This window comes from Cavia porcellus, unplaced genomic scaffold (genome assembly GCF_034190915.1).
Source record: "Cavia porcellus strain 051 isolate PalLab524CR breed Dunkin Hartley unplaced genomic scaffold, mCavPor4.1 scaffold_21, whole genome shotgun sequence".
Taxonomy (NCBI): Eukaryota; Metazoa; Chordata; class Mammalia; order Rodentia; family Caviidae; genus Cavia; species Cavia porcellus.
Genome location: NW_026947504.1, coordinates 7,080,500 through 7,102,225, shown reverse-complemented (window position 1 = coordinate 7,102,225; position 21,726 = coordinate 7,080,500). Strand labels below are relative to the sequence as shown.

Sequence of the window (21,726 nt, the reverse complement as noted above, 5' to 3'; positions counted from 1 at the left end):
CCGCCCATTTTCTAGGGCTCAGCAGACAGCCTGGGGAGCCCTGCCCACTTCTAGCTCTGACCCAGCCCCTGGCTGCCCTACTGTGTGCTGAGTGAGCACTGCACCATTGGGAAGGCAGATACTGAGCCCATTTTACAGATAAGGCGTCTAAGGCCCAGATGGAAGTAGTGGCCCAAGAGGTCACATGGCGGGAGAAGAGACGTAGGAACTTCCTCACAGGCCTCATGAATACTCTCCCACCTCTGCGCCCACTCCCTGCCTGCACTCCCTGCAAACTTCCAAGGAGTTCACTGTGGTTTCTCTATCTACCACCCTGCATCAGCCAGTGCCTGTGGCACAACGCTGGTCAAACCCTATCTGCAAAGCCCTTGCCCTGCCGATTGTCGGGTGCTCCGTGGACACATGAGCTGCAGCTGTGATCAGCAAGGGCCAGATGAAGAAGCATGGGGACAGGAGGGTTATGAGAGGAAACGGACTTGAGTTTAAATCTCAGCTGCGCTGTGACTTTGGCAAATGCACAGGGGTAGTAACCCCCTATCATATCACCCCTCATGCATTGTGCAGACTGCTGTACTTTATTCCCAGGACTTAACGCAGGCATACACCTGGAATATACCTCCTGCTCAATAAATATTTGTTTGCCCAGGGGTGTAGCTCAGGGGCACAGCACCTACCCAGCATGCTAAGAGCCCTAGATTCCATTCCTGACAATGCAAAATAAAGCAAAGCAAAACTTATTTGTTGAATGATGTACACAATAAGATTATCATCAGATGTGGCTCAGTGGGGCTGTCTGTAGCCCCAGCCCAACAAGACCTGAAGCTCGCTCGGCCTCAATGGCCCAAGAGCTAACAGTGGTCACAAGACCAAATTGAGTGTCTCTGGGCCTCTATGCAACCCCACAATACAAAGAGCCTGCAACCTTAGGGGCCAGGCCAAGGGTCTGGGTCCCACTGTGAGATTCAAGGTACAGCAGCTGGGATGAGCTAGCTGTGGTTCCCTCAGGCCCCTGTCTAGTCACCACCCTGACTGAAAGACGGGTGGTGACGCTAGACAAAGGCTCTGTGAGGGCAGGGGACGCTCTCTGGGCGGGAGAGGACTTGTTCATTCCAGTCAGACTTTCTGGCTGAGGACTCCCAGCACAGGTCCCACCCCACACCTCAGCTGGTCTCCTTGTGGACCTGGGCCAAGTTACACACTGACAAAACACACACAAACACTCACACCCCACAAAGACATACAAAATATAGACCGGAGTATACCCCACCCAACACAGACACGACTCTGCACGCACACAAGATTCATGAGCTCACAAACATCTGTGCTGCAGAACACCACAGTCACAGCAGCAGAGGCTGTTCCCACAGTCACACAGCATCGCCGTGTACATGAGTGTGGTATACCCCTTCCAGTCCCAGGCCCACAGCTCAGGAACACAGATGTGTACAGCATGGCGCAGGAGCTAAGATGCCTCCCTGAATCAGCCTGGCCAAGCCCTGAGACTCAAAAGCTTGGGAACAGATTAGGGTAGGGACACGGAGCCACTGGACATGAAAAGTAGGCCAGGCATGTAAGTCAGGGTCAGTTCTGCAATCCCCACTTTCACAGGATTGGGGCCCAGGCTTCAGGATCTGCAACAAGCTTATCTTCTTGGTAAAGAAGTCAGAAACATGGTATGGTGGTACATCCATGTAATCCCAGCACCCAGACGGCTGAGGAAGGGAGACTGCAAGTTCAAGGCCAGCCTGAAGTACATAGCCAGACTCTGTCTCAAAATACAAAAATAACAACAACAAAAAGAGTGCCTCACAAGACTATTTTCAAATACACACAGATATGGTTGCAAAGAACCCTGCACAAGGCTGGTTTACCCACAGTCAGCATTCACTAAGACTTGATTCATCTGAGCATAATGGCAAACACCTTAATCCCAGTAGTCAGCAAGCTGAGACAGGAGAATCACAAATTCTAAGCCAGCCTGAACTATACTGTGAGTTCAAGCCAATCTCAGTTCTCAGTTACATAGCAAGATCATGGTTCAAACAAACCCCCCCATCCAGAAAAAAGCCAGAACCCTTGCCCCCAGTCACATCCTGATGTGATGTGTCACCATTGCCACTCTGCTTTCTGTAGCCATATGCCCAGGTCACCCTCACACTCATGCATGCCTACTGGGTGAAGCAACTCACTGTCACCATGAATGCCAACACAGGGAAAAGAGAAGCTGCGTATCAATGCAAACCTGTGGGAACAGGTCCAGCAGAGCTCTGGGCAGAAGCCCACCCTATGCCAGGCAGGAAAGGTAAGTCCATCCAGGACAAAGCGTGGGGTCTGCAGGCATGAGAAGGCCTCTTGGAGAAGGACCAGGCAGGCCCTCTTCCCCACCTCCACTGAGACACTTGATCTGTTGCTTGCCTTTTGTCATCACTGTTCTGAGGTACTCACTGCCCTGAGGCTGGCATTCAAGGCCCCTCATTCTCTGAAGCCATCTTTTCTTTAGGCCATTGCCAATGATGCTCTTCCCAGTTTGTACTTTTGGGGTCCTACATGCTGTGACTGTGGTGTTCTGCAACAAGCCGGGTGCAATGATACATCAAAATCAGTGCCACCTCTTCCAAAAAGAAAAGAAAAAACCTTCCAGGAAAAAAAAAAATCTGACTCAGTCCTGGGACACAATGAGGACCCTCAAAGGGCTTCCCAGGCACAACCCATGGTCACTGAGAGCCGAGGAGACTGAATAACTGAGTGACCACAGCAATTGTGAGAGCAGACCCACCACCCCTAGGAGTCTCCTAGAACTTTTCCAGGATAGGCAAGCTCAAAAGTATGTTACTAAGAGTATGTAGCCATTACTTCATTGTGTTGACATTTGCACTAATGGTGCAACAGCACACTATTATCAAACTGCAGTGCCTCAGTGCAAATCTCAAGACAGTAACAGGAATCTAAATTGTACCAGGAATCATTGTGTTCATCACCCTTGGGTACTTTAATTTAAAAAAAAAAGTTTCATTTAAGAATGCTCTTGTTCTTGTTAAAGCTAAGCAGGGAAATTAGTCACTTTATTAAATTTCAGCCCCCAGGCTGGGGATATAGCTCAATGGCACAGTGCCTGCCTAGGAAGTGCAAGGTCTTAAGTTTGATCCCCGGTACCAAAAACTGCACTCATTTAACTCAGTGTGGGATGACACCAGAACTTCACATAACGGGCTCTGTAAAATACCCGAGTATGAAGTTCGTCTCAAGGAAAAGCTCTGGTGCCAGCTTGAGTTACAATCTGAACTACTGCATTTTTACTTGACAAGAAAGACTAACAAGCCGGGTGCAATGATACATACCTATAATCTCAGATTCTTAGAAGGCTGAGGCAGGAGGAGCACTTGAGCCCAGGAGTTCAAGGCCAACTGAGCAACATAATAAGACTTCAAAAAAAAAAAAGAGAGAGAGAAAGAGAGAGAAAGACAGATAGACGAACTTTAGATACACATATTTGGCCACCATTTTCACAAAAATAACAAAGTAAACACTCACTTCAGAGAAAACAGTTATGGGAGCCGGGTGTGGTGGTTCATGCCTGTAATCCCAGCACTCGGGAGGCTGAGGCAGGAGGATCGTTTCGAGTTCGAGACCTGCCTGGGCTACAAAGTGAGCTCAAGGCCAGCATGAATTGCATAGCGAGACCCTGTCTCTTTAAAAAAATAAATAAAAAAGAAAACAGTTATGGCCAAGAATATGGCTCAATGGCAAAGCGCCTGCCTGGCAAGCAAGAGGTCATGAGTTTGATCCCTGATTTAAAAAAAAAAAAAAAAAAAAACTATCAGTGTTTGTTGCCAACGACAAAATTCTTTTTTTTTATTTTACTTATTTATTTATTTGCTTTTCAGACAGTGTCTTGCAGGCTAAACTTGAACTCACTATGCAGCCAAGACTGGCCTCAAATTCACGGTGATCCTCCTGCCTCAGCATCCTGAGTGCTGGGATTACAGGTTGGTGCCACTGCACCTGGGTAGAATTCTTTTTTTTTTTTTAGTTCTATTTTTTTAATTTTTTAAAAAAAAATTTACCGGGCCGGAGATACAGCTCAGCAGCATAGCACCTGCCTGGCAAGCACAAGGTCCCGAGTTCAATTTCTGGTCCCCTCCCCGCAATTTTTTTACTGTACTGAGCTTGAACCGGGGCCTTCACTTTGAGCTACAGTCCCATTCCCCCTCGCTCCTTGCTTTTTTAATTTTGAGACAAGGTCTCCTTAAATTGCTCGAGCAGGCTTGAACTTTCAATCCTCAGGCCTTAGGCGCCTAGAATGCTGGGATCACAGGTGCCATCATGCCCAACCAATAAAATTCTGGTTTTGTTTTTAGTTTTTTTTGTTTTTGTTTCTTTCTAGACAGGGTCTTACTATGTAGTTCAAGCTGGCCTTGAACTCTCCTACTTAAGCCTCCCAAATGCTGAGGTTATACAGGTGTGTACCACCACGCTCAGTGTTGAAATTGTGTTCTTTTAAGTGGAAATCAGAATTTTAGAATATCATAATTACACACTTCACCATATTCTGAACTGACAGAAATGGAGGTGATACCAATGAATATGATTATTTAATACAGTACAATGAAATGTATCAACATTTGAAAGAGCTACATAACCCAGTGAACTAATTTTTCTAAATGCTCAACTCATAACATTATCAAGTCATGTATAAGGGTTAGGGTTGTATTCAAAATGTGAGTTAAACATGGAGACAAAGCTTTGTAAATGGGGAGGGGAGGAATGGTTGGAGGCAAGGTAGGAGAATGGGGAAAGAAAAATTATATCATGTACAGCTACAAATTCTCTATGACAAATGTGATCATTATGTACGTAAAAAAATGTACCAATAAAATCTAATTTTAAAAAATGTGAGTTAGACAAATGGGCTGAAATGTAACAGAATGAAAAGTTCATTCATACAGTTTGAAAATCCAAATGATAACTAACTTTTAGGAAACTACCACCACTTGTTAAATTTTAATCTTGTACCAAATCATCTGAAAATAGGTATTAAAATACTCTTCACTCTTCCAAGTATATATCTGTGTGAGCAAAAAGAAAAAAAGCTGGCGGTAGTGGCTCATGCCTGCAATCCAGCACTCAGGAGGCTGAAACAGGAGGATCACCACGAGTACAAGGCCAACCTGCACTACACAGTGAGTTCAAGGCCAGCCTGAATTACACAAAGACACCTTGCTTCAGAAAAATAAAAATAAAGCTATGTGAGCGCAGATTTTCTTCATATGCTTCAACAACAAAATTATATACAACATATTGAAAGCAAATGCAGATATGAGGTGAGAGTAACAGTGCACGCCTGTAGTTCCAGTACTCAAGAGGCTGAGGCAGGAGAATCAATATAAGTTTGAGTCCAGCCTGAGCTACACAGTGAGTTTAAGTCCAGTCTGAATTATAGAGTAACACCCTGTCTCAGAAAAAAAAAAATTTAAAAAGCAGGTATGAGGCCCCCACAAGAGGCCTGTTTAATGCATGAAGCCTGACATTAATAAGATTTGAAAGTATGTTTAACAAAAAAAAGACCATCTTTTTTCTACTTTTTTTTTTAATCTGAAAAATAAGGTTATTTTTAATAAGGTTATGGTTTTTTTTTTATTTTTTTTTTTTGTCTTTTTCCTTTTTATCGGTACCAGGGATCGAACTCACAACTGGCTGCTTGCAAGGCAGGCGCTTATGCCGCTGAGCTAAACCCCCAGCCCCATAAGGTTATGTGTTATAAGAATGTATTATCTATGATTTAAATACTGGAGTTTATTTATTTATTTATTTTTTATTGGTACTGGGGATCGAACTCATGACCACTTGCTGCTTGCAAGGCAGGTGCTTATGCCACTGAGCTAAATCCCCAACCCCTGGAGTTCATGTTTTATTTATTATTTTTGTGCATGTGGGTGGTATGGGTGGCACTAGGGATGGTACCCAGGGGCCTTACACAGAGGAGGCAAATGTTCTACTACTGAGCTACAGCCCCAGCCCTACTGTTATTTTTAAATGGTGAACATGTTTTTAAATTTTCTAGGCTTAAATTCCTAATACAGTAAGTGGTTTTGTTTTGTTTTGCTTTGTTTTGTTTTGTTTTTTGTTTTTCTGGTGCTTGGGATCCATCAAACCCAGGGCCTTGTTGATGTTAAGTGACACCCAAAACTGAGCTCATACCCCCCAGTCTAATATGATAAATGTTGATGACTAGAATCTATGTAAATAGAAGCTCTTCGGGGTCCCCAATAACTCATAAGTGTATAAAGGAGCCCAGAGAACAAAGCAGTTGACAACCGCTGGCCTGTGTCTCCACAGCAGGAAATGCCAGGTGTAGACAGGAGAATGTGGGTCAGCAAAGGTGGCAGTGACCAAAAGCGGACACCATAGCCTGTTCCTTTGAAGCTGGCCCTGGCCCTGGCCTTGAGTCTGGATGGGTAGGGTGAATAAACAGGGCTTGGAGAGCAACAAAGTGCAGGACACAGACTTGGGGGTGGGAGGCTCCCAGCAGAGGCTCCAGGGAGCGCCCGCCTTCCCCTGCTGCCCCGTGGGGTTTCCAGTACTGCAGGGTAGGGGAGCAGGCACACGCCAGATCTCCCCACCAAGACCTGCGCAGGAGTCCGCGCCTATCCCCAAAGCCTCCATCCTCCCCCACCCCTGCCCACGCAAAGGATTTGAGCCTTAAAATGGTCGTCACCACAGCCGTGCGCAGACAATACAGAGGGGACATTATGCTCTGAGAGAGAGGCCTCGTTGTTGGCGCCGTGCAGACAGCAGTGCTCTGTTCTGAGCAGGCTGGGGGCTGCTCATGCGCTCAAACCCAAACCCCTCACAGCGAGTTACATCCTCACCCTAATGCCATCCTCATCCCTACGGTGTTAGGGGTCCCCTCAGGCACAGGCTGCGGCACACCGAAGCCCTGAAATGTGCCCAGCTTCCTTCTACTTGCCACGTAAACCCCGACTCACCAATACCACTCTGGACCCTCACTGCCAGCCCACACATGCCCATGAAGTCCGGCACAGGCACCCCCGCCCGCACAGCCCCGATGAAGGTGGAATGCTGTGCAGGGGACATAAGGCAGCCACACTGGGGACCCCGAGGACAAGGGCCCTGCCCACCCCGCCCTACGCTGCCTGGCCAGGATCACAGGGCACTGAAACCAGCAGCCGCCTAGGCTGGGCCAAACATGCCTGGACCCACACAGGACACAAAGGCTGCTTGTTGCTTTGCCAAACACTCCGGGCTCTAGAGTGAGAGGGAGGGACTGGGCAACTGGCCCCCGACCCTGGCTCCTGCAGTGGCCCTGAGTCTGACTGGACTTTAACCTCTGTAGGCCACCTTCAGGATCTGGGCTCAAGGGCCAAGGGCCTCTCCAAAACTCCTGGTAAAATCTCTCCAAAGAGGGCTCCAGACCCAGGGCTCAGGCTCCATCCTTGGTCTCTGTTTCTCCTCTGAAAGAATCTCAGTCTCTCTCTCTCTCTGCCTCTCTCTGTGTGTCTGTGTCTCTGTCTGTCTGTCTCTTTTTTTGTCTGTTTCTCTCTCTCTTTTTTTTTCAGCGTTGGGGATCAAACCTAGGACTTCCCACCGTGATGCTAGGCAAGCGCTCTACCACTGAGCCACTTCCGCTCCCAAGACTTACACCATCTGTTCCCTCTCCTGCCTTTGTCTGGACAGCTTTCCATTCTCCTTCAAGATATCATTCAGAGACCACTCCAGGAAGGCCTCCTGGCCCCTCCTGGCCCTAGGCAGATCATCCCTCAGCACTTCCTCACAATCCAGGACCCCAGCGTACTCAGAGGGGCACCCAAAGCACAGGGAGGGCCCAGACCCCAACTACATCCCTCACCAAGGCCCAGCCAGCCCCAAGATCACCCATGTCATGGACTGGGACAGTCACAAGTCATCACTGGAGCTCCTTGGATAATGCTTCCTTCTTATACCTAGGTCTTTGCTCTCTGACACTCTCCCGCCCATCTGCTTGACAATTCCTCCTCATCCAAGTGGCAGCTGTTTTGTTTTGTTGTTTTATGTATAGAGTGGGCACTGGGAATCAAACTTAAGACCTCACGCTTGTCAGGTACATGCTGTACCACTGGGCTATATCTCCAGCCCACTGTTTTTGTTTTTCATTGAATACTTAAGGAGCTTTGACTGTGTTCCAGGCACCATCCTGTCCTAAGGGATGTACATGGAGCAACACACTGAGTCCTCATAACCCTCTGAAATAGTGATTATTCAGAGCAGAGCAGACGCCCTACCAGAGTTCCTGCCCAGCAGGATTGTTCCTACTTTAAAGGTGAAAAAAGCAACGCATAGCATCATTACCTCTTCCAAGGTCACACAAGGAGCCCAGAAAATCACTTCCCTCAGGCAGCCATCCGCAGTCTCCCAGACCGGACTAGGGGCCTTGGCTGTGAGCACCTCAACCTCAAAACCAGTTGAGATGCAGCGTCCATCTAACGGTTGGGCTTCCCTCCCCTCTCTTGATGGTGAACCCACTGAGGACTCCCACAAGCATATATTTTTTTCTGGATCCCAAGAATCCAGCCTGCAGCACAAAACATGGCCTATGAAAGGTCTCAATTGGACTGTGAATTTTCACTGAATAACAAAAGCACAGCAAAGATGGAGAGGAGGCCAACAAAGTTAGAGAAGTTGTCCAAAAAGGCCAAAGACATCTTTCCTCCCTACACATGCACCATCTTCTCTGCACCTCACTGCAAGGCAGCTGCTGTCCCTGTGCAGGATCCACAGGGACACCTGGAGGCCCATCTGCTCTCAGGTGTCCATGTCCCCTGGGCCCTTGAAGTTCTCAGGCACTGTGAACCAAAGAGATATGGCCCACTACCCAGAGGCCAGACAAAATGCCAGCTGCCCATGTCATCAATTACTGTGATGATGACAACGAAGACGATGATGATGATGATTTCATGGTGACATGAACCTTTGAGTCATTCCCCTCCCAAAGCAGGGGAAGGGTTCCCTGGACTGAATCAGGCCACAGCCCTTGGAAATGTGAAGGCAGTTCAGCTTCAACTGAAAACATATGCTCACAGCCACAAAGCACTGGGCCAGGTCTCGGGGAGAAGAGACACAACGGATCCCTAGTGCTGCCCTTTCTGGTTGTACACAGCCAACTGCTCAGCACTTCTCAGCCCCTTCTCCACCATTTATGACCACCCTATGAGGAGGCACTGAGGTACTGTATTCCCTCATTTTACAGATAAAGAAACTAAGATCAAAAGCAGTTAAGTATCAAAAATTACTACTACAAACATGCACTGATAAGGGAGGAGGGTGTGGTGGTGCATGCCTGCAATCCCAGCGCTCCAGGAGGCTGAGGCAGGAGATCAGTGCAAATTGAAAGCCAGCCTGCCTGGGCTTCATAGTGAGTGCAAGACCAGCCTGAACTACACAGTAAGACCCTGTCTCAAAAAACAAAAAACAAACGGTGGCTACTGGATCGATGCTAAGGACACCCTCTGCTATCTGCTCCCCATTGCAACCTCGTTTTTACTAATAAGGGAACAGGGGTTCACAAAGATTATTGCCCTCCCAGATCAAAGAAATGAAATGAGCCTAAATCCAGTCTGTCGGCTCTTACAACATGCATGATAAGGTCCCAGAGCACAACACAAATAGCTCTTCCAGGGAATAAGCAACAAGTGACTTTACAGAAGAGGAAGAAGTAGAACGGAACCACAAAGAACGGTTAGGGCTTCAAAACCAGGTGGGGGGTGAGAGACCCCAGAAGGACGGGCAGTGTGGCACGCTTCTGAGGCAGAAGCTGTGACGTGTGTCTGTGGGTCCCTGGGCCAAGCGAAAGCGGACTGCAACCTCAGCAGGGCTCTGGACTCTACCAGCACGGTGGCCATCCATGGCCTGGGCTGTGAGTTGGAACCCTGACTTTCCCACTGACCAGCCCAGCTACGGTACCTTGGAAAATTCTCTTCTCTCCAAGCCTCACTTTCTTCATCTGTAAATGGGTATAACAGTAGTATCTGCCTATCGGGATTGATCTAAAAATTGCTAAAAAGGGACTATGCCGGGGCTGGGGATTTAGCTCAGCGACATAAGCGCCTGCCTTGCAAGCAGGCAGTTGTGAGGTCGATTCCTGGTACCGATAAAAACGAAAAAGACAAAAAAAAAAAAAAAAAAAAAAAAAAAGGGACTATGCCCAGACTAAAGTAACCACTCAAGAACTGATGACTGTTGCTCTTGTTACTTGAGCAATGGGGAGACACTGAAGGCTCTTGACAAAGAAAGACACAAAGTAAAGCTGGCCTGGAAGAAGACTGCTCTGTCCTCACCACTTAGAAACCCAGAGCTAAAAGGAATGAAAGCAGATTTTCAGGTCTGGGCCAGCTGAGGCAGCCAAAATTTCTCTGACATCTCCTGTTTTATCTTTAGAGTCTTGTGAATTTCCTATAAGCACTCCATGCTTGTGTCTAATAAAAATAATGAACCAGGCATGGTGGCACATTCCTGTAATCCCAGCACTCAGGAGGCTGAGACAGGAGGATCTCAGAGAGTTCCAGGCCACTCTTGGCTACATAGTGAGTCCAAGACCAGCCTAAACTGTGTAGCAAGGTCCTGTGTCAAACGAAAGAAAGGAAAGAAAGAAAGAAAGAAAGAAAGAAAGAAAGAAAGAAAGAAAGAGAAAGAAAGAAAGAAAGAAAGAAAGAGAGCAATTACAGAAGTCTCCTCCTAGCAAGACAGATATTCCAGGAAGCAGAGCCATTTATCCCAGCCTGCAGCCCCTACCAGGCCACCCAGCCAAGTCCCCTTGCCAGGGAGTCCTCAGTCTTTACATTTGCTGTCTCTTCTCTTCGACATGCACTGTCCTCTTGGCCCAGCACCTGAGCCAGCCACAACAGCACTGGACTCAGAAAATTGAAGAGCTGTCTCCCTCACAGCCACATCAACTGACCTGTCTCTACCTGGGAGGCATCTTTCTAGACTTCTGTGTTAAGCTGGCTATGCCAGTCTGGCTACTGCTCTTCCCTGTCTGGCATCAGAATCATCTCTTCCCACTTTGTCATATTCGCTAATCACTGCACACTCCATGTAAGCAGGACTTTGTCTCATATGCCATCATGTCCCCCACAAAGGACAGTACACAGCAGCACACACAGCAGGTGCTCAGTAAATACTTGTCAAAGCCAAAATGCACACTTGTCATCCCAGCACTCTGTGAGGCTGAGGCAGGACAAATTCAAGTCCAGCCTGGGCAATTTAGCAAGACCTTATCTCAAAATGAAAAATAAAAATGGCTGGAGATTTAGCTCAGTGGGAAGGCCCTGGGTTCGATCTCTAGTATCACTAAGAAAGATCAAATAAAGGAAAGAAGGAAAGCACTAGGGAGGAAGAGGAAAATAATAAAGAACAAAATCCTAGTTTCTGTCCGCAACAAAAGGCAACACCTTTGAACTCTCAGTCACATCTTCCTCCCCAGCCTAGGTTCTCTGCTTAGGGACCGGCGTAACCGTAACCGTGGTCACACTGCAGCACCCTGACTCCTCCCCGCAGTGTTGTCAAGGCATCTCTGGGCCACCCTCCCTTCCCCATACCCCATCTCAGAGAGACAGAAATTAATTTCCTTTGGCATAAACTGACTGTGATGAGCCCAGTCTCCAGCAAGCTCCTGCAGACTGCCAGAGAGCAGGATGGGGAATGGCGTGACTTACACGCAGCTGCTTCTGATGGCTCTGGACACCTCCAGGCCCCCTAAATCAACTGAGATGGAACAACCTGGAGAGCTGCCCAGCTCTCCTCAGGCTCGGCTGGTGCCCCTGGCAGGCGCCTTTCAGGTCAGGGGGCACAGGCTGTGCGGAAGCGGGTGACTTCATGCAGGCTGACTCACCCGCCAGCCACTTTGGGTGGACTGGAAAGGGGAGTAGCAGCATCCTCTGCAGCATGGACCCACGGGGATCCTCACCCCCCACCTGAACCCCCAGGGGGTCCCCAAACACACTGTGCCCCTGCCCTACCCCGAGCTGTCAACCAAAGACTGTCCTGCAAATAGTCTAGGCCTTGCTTCTCAGCCCTGGTCCAAAGAGGTCTAGGGTTCAGGCCCCAGGCAGCCAGGTGAAGGGGCCAGCAGTAAAATGGGCGTGGTGACACTTGCTGACCTACTGGCCAGAGGTATCTGGCAAGGGTGACTGACAAGAGACAGTCTTGAAAAGCACTACAGGAGAAGGCACGGGATGAGTGGGCCCCACACTACAGGCTTGAGCACAAATCCTCTAGCCTTGGCCTGCAGTGCCCTGAATGAGTCCTGCCCTCCCTCCCCACTGGCCCTTATCTGCCACCCGCTGTCACACTTTAGGTCCTCAAGCTCCAAAGACAGCCTGCTCTTCTTAGCTTCGGGCCTGTGAGGTGCTGTTCTCCCTGGCTGGGACTCGTGCCTTCCGCCTTCCCATCTTTGTTGTGTTTTTGAGACAAATCTTGCTCTAGAGCCTAGGCTGGTCTTAAAGTCCCAGCAGTCCTTCTGCCTCAGCCCCCAAGTGCTGGGGTTACAGGTATGTGTTGCCGTGCCTGGTTTGTATATCACTTCCACTGAGAAGCCTCTCCTAGGTCTTCTCTTTGGTGTGTGTGTGTGTGGGGGGGTAACCAGGAATCAAACTCATGACCTTGTACTTGCCAGACAGGTGCTTATGCCACTGAGCTACATCCCTGGCCCATCTCTTAAATCCTTGATTTGAGAAGGGGGGTCCATGTCTGTGTCTCCCACACTCACACCACTGCCTCATGTCTGCATCCCAGCCGTTGGCCATGTGCTTCCTGCATCCCTGGAGTTTAGCCCAGTGACTGGTTCATGGTTGAGGCTCGCAAACAGTGGCTCACTTGAACTGAATCTCTGTGCCTTTCCAAGCTGGTGGACAGTGGGGGCTGGGAGTTCTGTGTTAAGGGTTCTGGGGCTGCACACAGCACCCATCATGTCTGGCACAAAGTGAATGCTCAATATGGCCAGCTGTTAGTGTCCCTGTTGTTCTCAGGAGCTGGTTCTCTGGATCTAAACCCAACCTGGCCTTCAGTAACACTTCTGCAACCCAAGGGTAAAACGACCTGAGGACACCTGTACTGTCCTTAGCAGAAAGAACATCGAAATGAAGACTGTCACCCTGCACCTGAGATCTGTAGGGCCTACCCACTTGCTTCAGGGACTGGCACCAACTCCCTGGGTCTCAGTAGCTTCTTCAGTAAAACAAGAATGACTCCAATCCTCCCAGAGTCCAGAGGCAGCCGCCTGATTCATCTTGATGAGGGACACCATTCAGCCGTCACCTTTGAGGCCTGGGTGTGGGCTCAGCAGATGGGGACCCAGAACCAAACCACTACAGGCGACAGCAGAGTCCTCACTCCCAGCCCCGCCCTCCCAGCCCCGACCCATCTTCACCCACCCAGAACTGTGTAGACACCTTAGAATGGGCTCAAACCTGTACTGCCCCATTTCCTCACTGGGTGACCCCTAGCCAAGTGCACCTCACTCAGTCTGTTTCTTTATTTATAAAATGGAAAGAATGTCTTAGACTCACAGAAATTTTTGTAGGAGCATTAAATAATTGAATAAAGAATGTACTCAGAGTGGGGCACAGACATACAGTCCCAGCTTCTCAGGAGGCTAGAAAACATAGCAAGACTCTCCTTTTTCTCTCTCTCCCTCCCAGCTTTCTTCCCTCCTTCTTTTTCAAGAATGAACCTGGGGCCTTCACACTGAGCTTTGTTTTTTGGTACCAGGAATCAAACTCAAGACCTTGAGCTTGCCAGGCAGGTGCTGTGCCACTATGCTACATCCCTAGCCAACACTGAGCTTTGAGATAGGGTCTTAAACCACTACGCTGCCCAGGCTTGGCTTCAATTTGTGATCCTCCTCCCTCAAACCCCCAGAGTGCTGGGATTACAGGTGTGTGCTGCCTCAACTGGCTGAGATCCTGTCTCTTTAAAAAAATAAAATAAAATAAAAAAGCAAGAAAGAAAAAGAAAAGAACACTTAGGCATTCGGGAGGCCCAGGAAGTGCTCAGTAAATATGACCTTTATCATCATCATCATCATCGTCTTGTCCCACAACGGTATCTCTTGAAGCCTAAACAGGAATCACCAATACCTGCCTCATGATCAGCACGAGGCCAAATGAACTGCTACCTGTAGCACAGAGTTAGGCACACCAAAAATACTCAGTAAATGATGGCTGCATTTACTATTGGACTTATTGTTCACCATTCTTTTTCTACATGATACTATATTGTCCAACTCCAGGGCATCAGGCGCGTGAACAAATCTCATTCTCTCAGGGGAACTTTGCAATAAGCAAAGACAGACCTACCCTCATGGGAGACAGACAGTCTGAAGACACAAATTTACTGATGGAAGAGCAAATGGCTTTGCCCACCTATGCACACGTGTCACTGAGTGTGTACATGGAGTTAATGTGTGCATAGATGCATCAGGATATCTGTGACAGTAAGTGTACATAGTACTGTGTGATAGTTAATGTGCATCTGGCTGCTCAAGGGAATACCTGTGTATCATGCACACACAGGTATGCATGTGTGTTGTGTATGTGACACGGTATCAAGTGTATATGTGAATTACAAGTGGGGGCAGGAGAACCTACAGCCCAGTGTGAACCTGGGTGAGGGTGGGTAGAGGTACAGGCAAACGCAAGTGAGAACAGAACCGAGCTGGTGCCCTCTACAGCTCAAGGAGCTCTCAGAGGTCATCATAGCCACACGTCAGCCTCAGTGAGGTGGAATGCACCTGTGCCCAAGGATCTGCTCCCCCGCTCAGAATCCTTCCCAGTGCAAAGTTGTGGTTTCCAGGAAGTCCTTCCTGCATTCTGACCACACTCCCAGTACGACACCAGAAACCAGAAGTCCCCTAAACCCTGAATGAATCAGTCAGCCCTACATTCAAGTTCACACACAATTTAGGCATTCTATACTTTTTTTTTTTTTTACCAGTACCAGGGATGGAACTCACAACCACACGCTTGCAAGCCAGGTGCTTATGCCAGTGAGCTAAATTCCCAGCCCCCCCCCCTTTTTTAGACAAAGTCTCACTACGTAGTTCAGGCTGGTTTCAAACCCATAGTAAGCCCCCAACTCAACCACCCAAGTGCTAGGATCACAGGTGTTCCATTCTTCTCCCACAAATTCTCAACATCAACAATCCTTGTCCCTCCACCATTTGAAGGGCAAAGAGCTAAGTTACTGGGGCTTCTTTCTTGCCATTATTGAACCTGATATGTGACAAAGAAGTGAGGTTGGGCATGGGTCTAGAAGCCCTCAAGAAGTAAGCAAGCCACATTACAGCTGTGAGGGAGCAATTCTTGAACTCTTTTTTTGGGGAGGGGAGACACTGGGAATCAAACTCAAGATCCTTGTGCTTGCCAGGTAGGCGCTTATGCTACTGAACTATAACCCCTGTCTCAGGGAACAATTCTTTTTTTTTTACACTTTTTTTTTTCTTTTTTCTTTTTATCGGTACCAGGGATCAAACTCACGACCACCTGCTTGCAAGGCAGCGAAGGAACAGTTCTTAATCCAAGGGTAAAAAAGACCTTAGACACTGGGGCCAGGGATTTAGCTCAGTGGCATAAGCGCCTGCCTTGCAAGAGTGTGGTCGTGAGTTCAATCCCTGGTACGGGTAAAAAAAAAAAAAAAAAAAAAAAAACCTAGACACTAAGGCTTGAGGTGGGTAGTGTGGACCCACAGAGGAGACCTCCCTTTGGAGAACCGATCCCGCCCAGGCCCCTTGGTGGGGAACCGGAGACAGATGAGCCAAATTTTCTTTAGCCCCGCAAAACTAGTGTCCAAACCATAACCCTTAGTTCAAGCCCTGGCTTTCATAGTGATGCAGTGCAACAAAGCACACATTTACTGGATAAGTTTCCGCAGCTACACAATGCACTTGTCATGTATTGTTCCATCGAAGCCACAAATTGTTTCAGTGGGGTTGGGGACCATCAGTGTTACCCAGATTTTGTAACTGAGGAAACCATGGCAGCAGACAGCTTAGGCAAGTACCTCCAGCCTGCAATTCACTGGCAGTGCAGTATTTAGGGGACAGGAATAGGCCCCTCAAAGTGTATTCAAGCATGATCACCCAAATCCAGAGCCCAGACTTTTTTTTTGGTGGTGGAGAGGTACTGGTGATGAAACTCAGAGCCTTTGGAGCTACATCCCCAGCCTGATTTTTATTTTTTATTTTGTGACAGGTTTAAGCCCCTAAATTGCCCAGGTTAGGCTAGAAATCTGATCCTCTTGTCTCAGTTTTCTGAATTACTAGGATCACAGGCATGCACCACTACACCAAGACAGAGCCCAAACTCTTAACCACAGTGTGCTTACGAGGAATTCCAGACAGTCCCTTTTCTCTCAGTGTCCCCAGTTTAGGCAGTGATGTACTAGATCCCATGACCTCTCCTCTCAGGGAGAACCCCAGCAAGCCTCTCAGAGGGAGGCCCAGGGCCACCCTTCAAGTCTGGTGAAGCATGTAGATGGCAGGACCACACCAGATCCACTGAAGGGGACTCTATACATGGCCTCCTCCTATTTGCATGCTCACTAGGGGGAGTAGTCTGAAAATTCCTGGGGTGATAGCATCCCTTGTACTGAAAGAAGCTAGGAGAATATGGGACCCACTATTCTCTCCCAAGCCCTCCTGGGAGAAACTTCAGGTTTTAAGTCTGAGGGTGCTCTGAGGCCCGGCTACCACTCCTTCCTCACCAAAGAGCAATACCAATATAAGATCCATGAATGCCAGGGGTGTTGCCAATTACAGGTGAGGAAGAAGAAATGAGTACCCTCCCCCTTAATCTTCCCCTACTGTCCCTAAACCAACCAGGTACAAAGGTATTAACTGCTCCGACTGCTTGTCACAAAACTTGAGGGGGGGGGGGCAACCTATGCAACTTGTGGGGAGGAAGGCAGTAGCCAGCTACACGGGTAGGAAGAGAGGAGCCCCTCACAGACAAAGGCTGACCCCAGCCAGGCCAACTGGACAGCTAGCCCACCCGCTTCCCCCTGAGGCAGGCAGCTTGGCAGGGCTGAGCACCAGCTCCTAACTCCAAGCCCAGTTCCCGCCCAGCTTGCTTTAATGCAGCGGTGGTGACATTTCTGCCCCCAGAGGCAAAAACAGGAACCCAGCCATTTTGATGAAGAGCGCGCAGACGCTGGCAGGAGGATAGGAGGGTCGCCTGTAACTCCTGCACCCGCTTCGCTGCGTCCCTCACCCTGGTCTGTGCGCCGCCCTGGCCCAAGCCAGAGGATCATAAAACCAGGGTCGCCAGACAGGAAGGCTGCGTCAGAAGAACCCTGGACTGTTTTGCCCAAGTGGGGACACTGAGGTCCCTGTGGCTGACGCTAACCAGATCTGGGGAAAGCGAAAGAGGGTACTAAGAAAAGCCCCAGGAAGGATTCCCCGCGGCATATCCGAAGGGAGGCCAAGCGGCGGACCCAGTGGGCCATAAAGACCTATCTTCAGAGTCTGCACACCGAGTCCTCGGCGCGGTGCGCCCTCAGGAGGGCGCTCGCACCACCCCTAACCTCCAAGCAGCGAGAGGGTTAAGCTTCCCCGCGGTACTTGCCGCAGTAAGTGGAAAGGAAAGAAGTGTCAACTCTGTTCTCACCACAGCGGGGCTGTCGCATGGCACCTCCCCCCGCCCGGCGCACCCCGCCCGGCCTGCTCCCCCGCCCTCCCCTCTGAGCGCGCGCACACACCTCCCACCGCTTTGCCCAAATTATTTTCGATCCCGGGAGACTCCGGATGCCAGACGCGCTCGGCGGCGGCGGCGGCGGCGGTGGCGGCGGCGACGGCCGCCGCGCCTGATTCATTGCGCCAAAGCTGCAGATGCGACCTCCCGCCTGCGCCCGGTGCCCCGGCCCGCGCCGGGCTGCGCGCGGGCCTAGGGAGACTGGGGGAGGGGGCAATTTATAGGTGCTTTCCCCTCCCCACAAAAGACGGGCTCTAGACCCCCGGGGCCAGGTCCCCTGTCTCCAGCTCCCTGGGCTGCGCTAATTAGCTTCCTCCGGGGGCGCCACGCGGTGTGAGGGGCGGCATTTCCCGGCTGGGCTGCGGGGGAAGCGCTCCTGCCGCCTGGGAAGGTGAAATGGGAAACTCGATTCAAAGAGAGCTTTCCTCCCCCCTCCCGCCAAGCACCGTAGAAAACGGGTTTGAAATTCCTCCTCTTTTTTTTTTTATTTATAGTGCACGGTCTCCATGGCAACCGCGGAGGAGGTCACGGTAGCTGGGCCCCCGCGCGTCACCCCGCGCCTCGCCGGCTGCAGGCGCCCGGATTGCGGCCTCCCAGGCGCCGTGGCCCGCGTGGACTCAGCTCTGAGTTCTCCGCCCCCGCTCCGCCCTGCAGAAGGCTGCGGTCCCGGCCATATGACTGTGCCCGGTCCCAACCGGGAATATCGCACCTGGGTACCAGTGCACTAAACTATGCCTCTGTCCCCGGGCTTCAGCACGCGGGACTGCGCCACGAAACACGTGCCCAACCCCAAGATGGGAACATGTGCGACAAGACGCCGCAGAAAGGCTCTCTGCACTTCTGGATGCCCTAGGGAATCGACCTATACTGGCGCGCGACTCTAGAGCTCTTGCCAAGACCACCCGTAGCTAAGTAGGCTGGCTCTGGCGTCAGAGCCGAGTCTTGCCCTGGCAGCTTATTAGCTCTGACTTTAGCAACGTCACAGTCTTTCTGCGCCTCAGTTTACTTGTCACCAAAATGGAACTGATATTTAAATTGATTCAAAGTATGTTTAACGCTCAACACAGTGTTTGACAAGTGCTTATGAAGATCTGCGGTCTGGGCTATTTTTTCATGGCTGGGAAAGTCCAAGTCCAGCAAGCTTTATTTAAGGGGGCACGCTCAGCCGGGAGGCTACGAGTTACGCACCCAGAAGCGTCCCGCACCGCTGCCTAGGCGCACAGGCTGCAGGTGAGCGGACGCGCACGCGCAAGGCACAGGACCAGGACCCGCCTGGGGCGAGGTAGGCGGGGCTAGTGTCTGCAGCGCTAGCCACGTCCACACCCGGAACCCTGGAAACCCGGGGCCCCCCGCGGGCGTCCTCACCACCTCTTTCGCCCCAGCACCATTAGCAACAGGCCAGCCTGCCGTCAGTGCTAGAACTGAGGCCGCACCTGCCCCACCGGATGGCGGCCCCGGGACCCGGCCGTGCCCCCCACCGCGAACACTTCCTCCCGGACCCCCAGCGCCCCGTCCAGTGCGCAGGGGGAGGGGAACCGGACCGCCCCCGCCCCATCAGCTTCCCACAGCCTGAGCTGCCCGGAGCCGGGGAGGCAGGAAGTCTCAGAGCCGGGGCGTGGAGGCGGGGTGGGGGCAGGAAGTTGGGGGTGACTCTCCCAGAGACCCCAGACGGGGCCCAGGCGTGGGAGCGGGCGCTTAGGGATTAAGGGCGCCCCCCTCCTCTGTAGCCTTAGGCCGTGTGACCCGGCTGGAGCGCCCCGCGGGCGAGGACCAAGGCCGCTACCTCTGGCGACCCCCAGCAGCGCACGCCCGGCGGGAGGGGCCGCCTTTGTCTACTGCGGCGCGGTCGGCCCCCACAACCCCTCCCCCCCGCGCCCTGCCGGGCCCTGCACAGCCCGGGTTTTCCATCCGGCCCGGCTCGGCTCGGCAGCTGTCAAGGGACCGAGCTGACCTTCGCGAGCAGGGAGTTTCAATTAGCCGCAGATCAGATAAGCGGGCGGGCCCGTCTCTCTGGGCACCGCGGGGGCGCAGCCCCGCCCCCGCCACGCCGCGCCAAACGCGCTCCAGATGGGAACAAAGATGAGGACGCTGCTCCACCTGCCTCCCCGGGGAGGGGGGAAGAGGAGGCCCCGCGGGGAGAAGCTTCCCACCCTAGGAAGGAGTTATGCACCTTCCCCTTGGGGTCTGGGATGCCTTGCACGGGGCAAGGGTCTGACTAAGATAATCTTCGACTCTTTGCCTCCTGCACTGACCTCCCTAGTTGGGCATCGTGCCCTCCCTCTCCCGGAGGGAGCTTATGCCATCCCTGATCTCATCTGAATGAAGCCTTTGGGGGAAGCTGGGAGAATAGGCCACAAGAAAAAGGAAACTGAGGCAGAGAGAAACTTGGACTTCTTGATTCAGATCACACCGAGCATATATTATCTCAGCTATTTATTGAGTGCCTACTAAGTACTAGGTATTATTTAAACAGGGGACACCAAGGAACAAATAGTCTTGTTCCCAGCCTAGAGAAAACAGTCTAGCTCAGGGAGGCAGCCCCATAATCAAGTAAACAAATAGTTGAACAAGATCACTGGAGAGAGTTGGAGGAGCCAAGAAGACATTAAAATAGGTTTCTCTGAGGTGAGATTGAACTGAGGCCTGATGAACTGGCCAGAATAAACTGAACAAAGGATAGAGGGTCAGTCTACTTGGTAGGGGCACAGCTCAGGTAAAGGCTCCAAGCTTTGAAGGCCTTACCTGGCAAGTTGAGGGCTTTGTGGGCATGACCATAGGCCCAGAGGGCTGCATATAGGACAGGGTCTTGCAAAGCTGGTGAGGGATCAGGGCTTGTAAAATGCATCAGGAAGCTGGGTGTGGTGGTGCACAGCTGTAATTCCAGCATTCAAGGAAGGAAAATCATGCTTTGAGTTCAAGGCCAGGCTAGGCTGCACAGTGAGTTCAAGGCCAGCCCGAGCTACATAGCAAGACCCTGTTTTAAATAAGCAAGCAAACTATCTGAGTGACCTTGGGTAAGCATCTCAATCGATTTCCTCAAGCATTTAAAAGCAAAAAAAAAAAAAAAAAAAAAAAAGTTGTGTGATCATCCAGATTGTCACTGTGAAGTTTGAATTGGAGTATGATGTAACATGTGGAAAGTGTTTAGCACAGAACATGGTTTTAAAAAAAAAGTGGATGCTCAAAAATTTTGGTGTGGTGGTGGACGCCTCTAATCCCAGCACTTGGGAGGCTGAGAAAGGAGAATCACCAAGACTACAAGGTCGGCCTGGGCTACATAATTTCAAGGACAATCTGAACTATACAGCAAGACCCTGCATCAAAAAAACAAAAAAGAAAGAAAAACACGGTGTGTTGTTGCTACCCCACCCACCTCCACACACCTGCCTCTTTGCACCAGAATCTTCCTCTAGCCTTTCCGCCCACCCCACCTCCAGGTGTGTGCTTTCCTGTCTGAGGGCAGAAACTCCTCCCTTCCCATGACTCCTCCCAGCATGGGAGGGCAGTTCCAAGGTGGAAGTCAGCCTTGGGAAGGGACCAGCCCAGTCCACATAGCTCACAGAACTAACTGGGCTCCCTGTTATTCCAGGACCCCGAATCCTCAACATGGGATAACCTTAAGAGACAGTCCTTGGTTTCCATGTGATGATCAGCCTGCCAATCAGAAGAGGTAAAGAGGTGAACTGTTCAGTTATTGCTCATCCAATAGATCAGTCAAATGACCCTTGCTCAGGCCTGGCTGCAGTGAGGGCTCAGAAAAGCAAACCCAGGCTCTGTCCTCAGGAAGATACCTGCACAATGATTTGCTGTTGGTTATGTCGTTTTGCTCTGTGGGAGCTGAGAGCAGGGCACAAAGGTTGGAAGGCTAGGAGAAAGAGGGCTCTTTGGGAGGCAGTTACTACAATTACAGTTGTCGTTTATGGAGTCTTTTACCCAAGGCCAGGCACCTTGCTCTGGTCCACCCATGCTACATATGTCACTGAGTCCT

The 21,726-nt window shown here is 50.6% G+C and overlaps 2 long non-coding RNA genes across 3 annotated transcripts in view; one reads left to right on the top strand and one right to left on the bottom strand.

Annotated features, from left to right (window-relative positions):
- The window catches only part of LOC106025077 (uncharacterized), a 67,331-nt gene that overhangs the window by 32,971 nt on the left and 12,634 nt on the right, over positions 1-21,726 (bottom strand). Inside the window, exon 1 of one of the 2 annotated variants that reach the window (XR_010041607.1) lies at positions 3,339-4,768. The exons of the other annotated variant lie outside the window; for it this stretch is intronic. This is a non-coding gene — a long non-coding RNA (uncharacterized LOC106025077). Of the gene's footprint in view, positions 1-3,338; positions 4,769-21,726 lie in introns of those variants that run through there. 2 annotated transcript variants of the gene reach the window in all.
- LOC106025124 (uncharacterized) lies at positions 17,649-18,826 on the top strand. The gene is made up of 2 exons (XR_001198690.3): positions 17,649-18,129; positions 18,233-18,826. It is a non-coding gene; the product is annotated as an uncharacterized LOC106025124 (long non-coding RNA).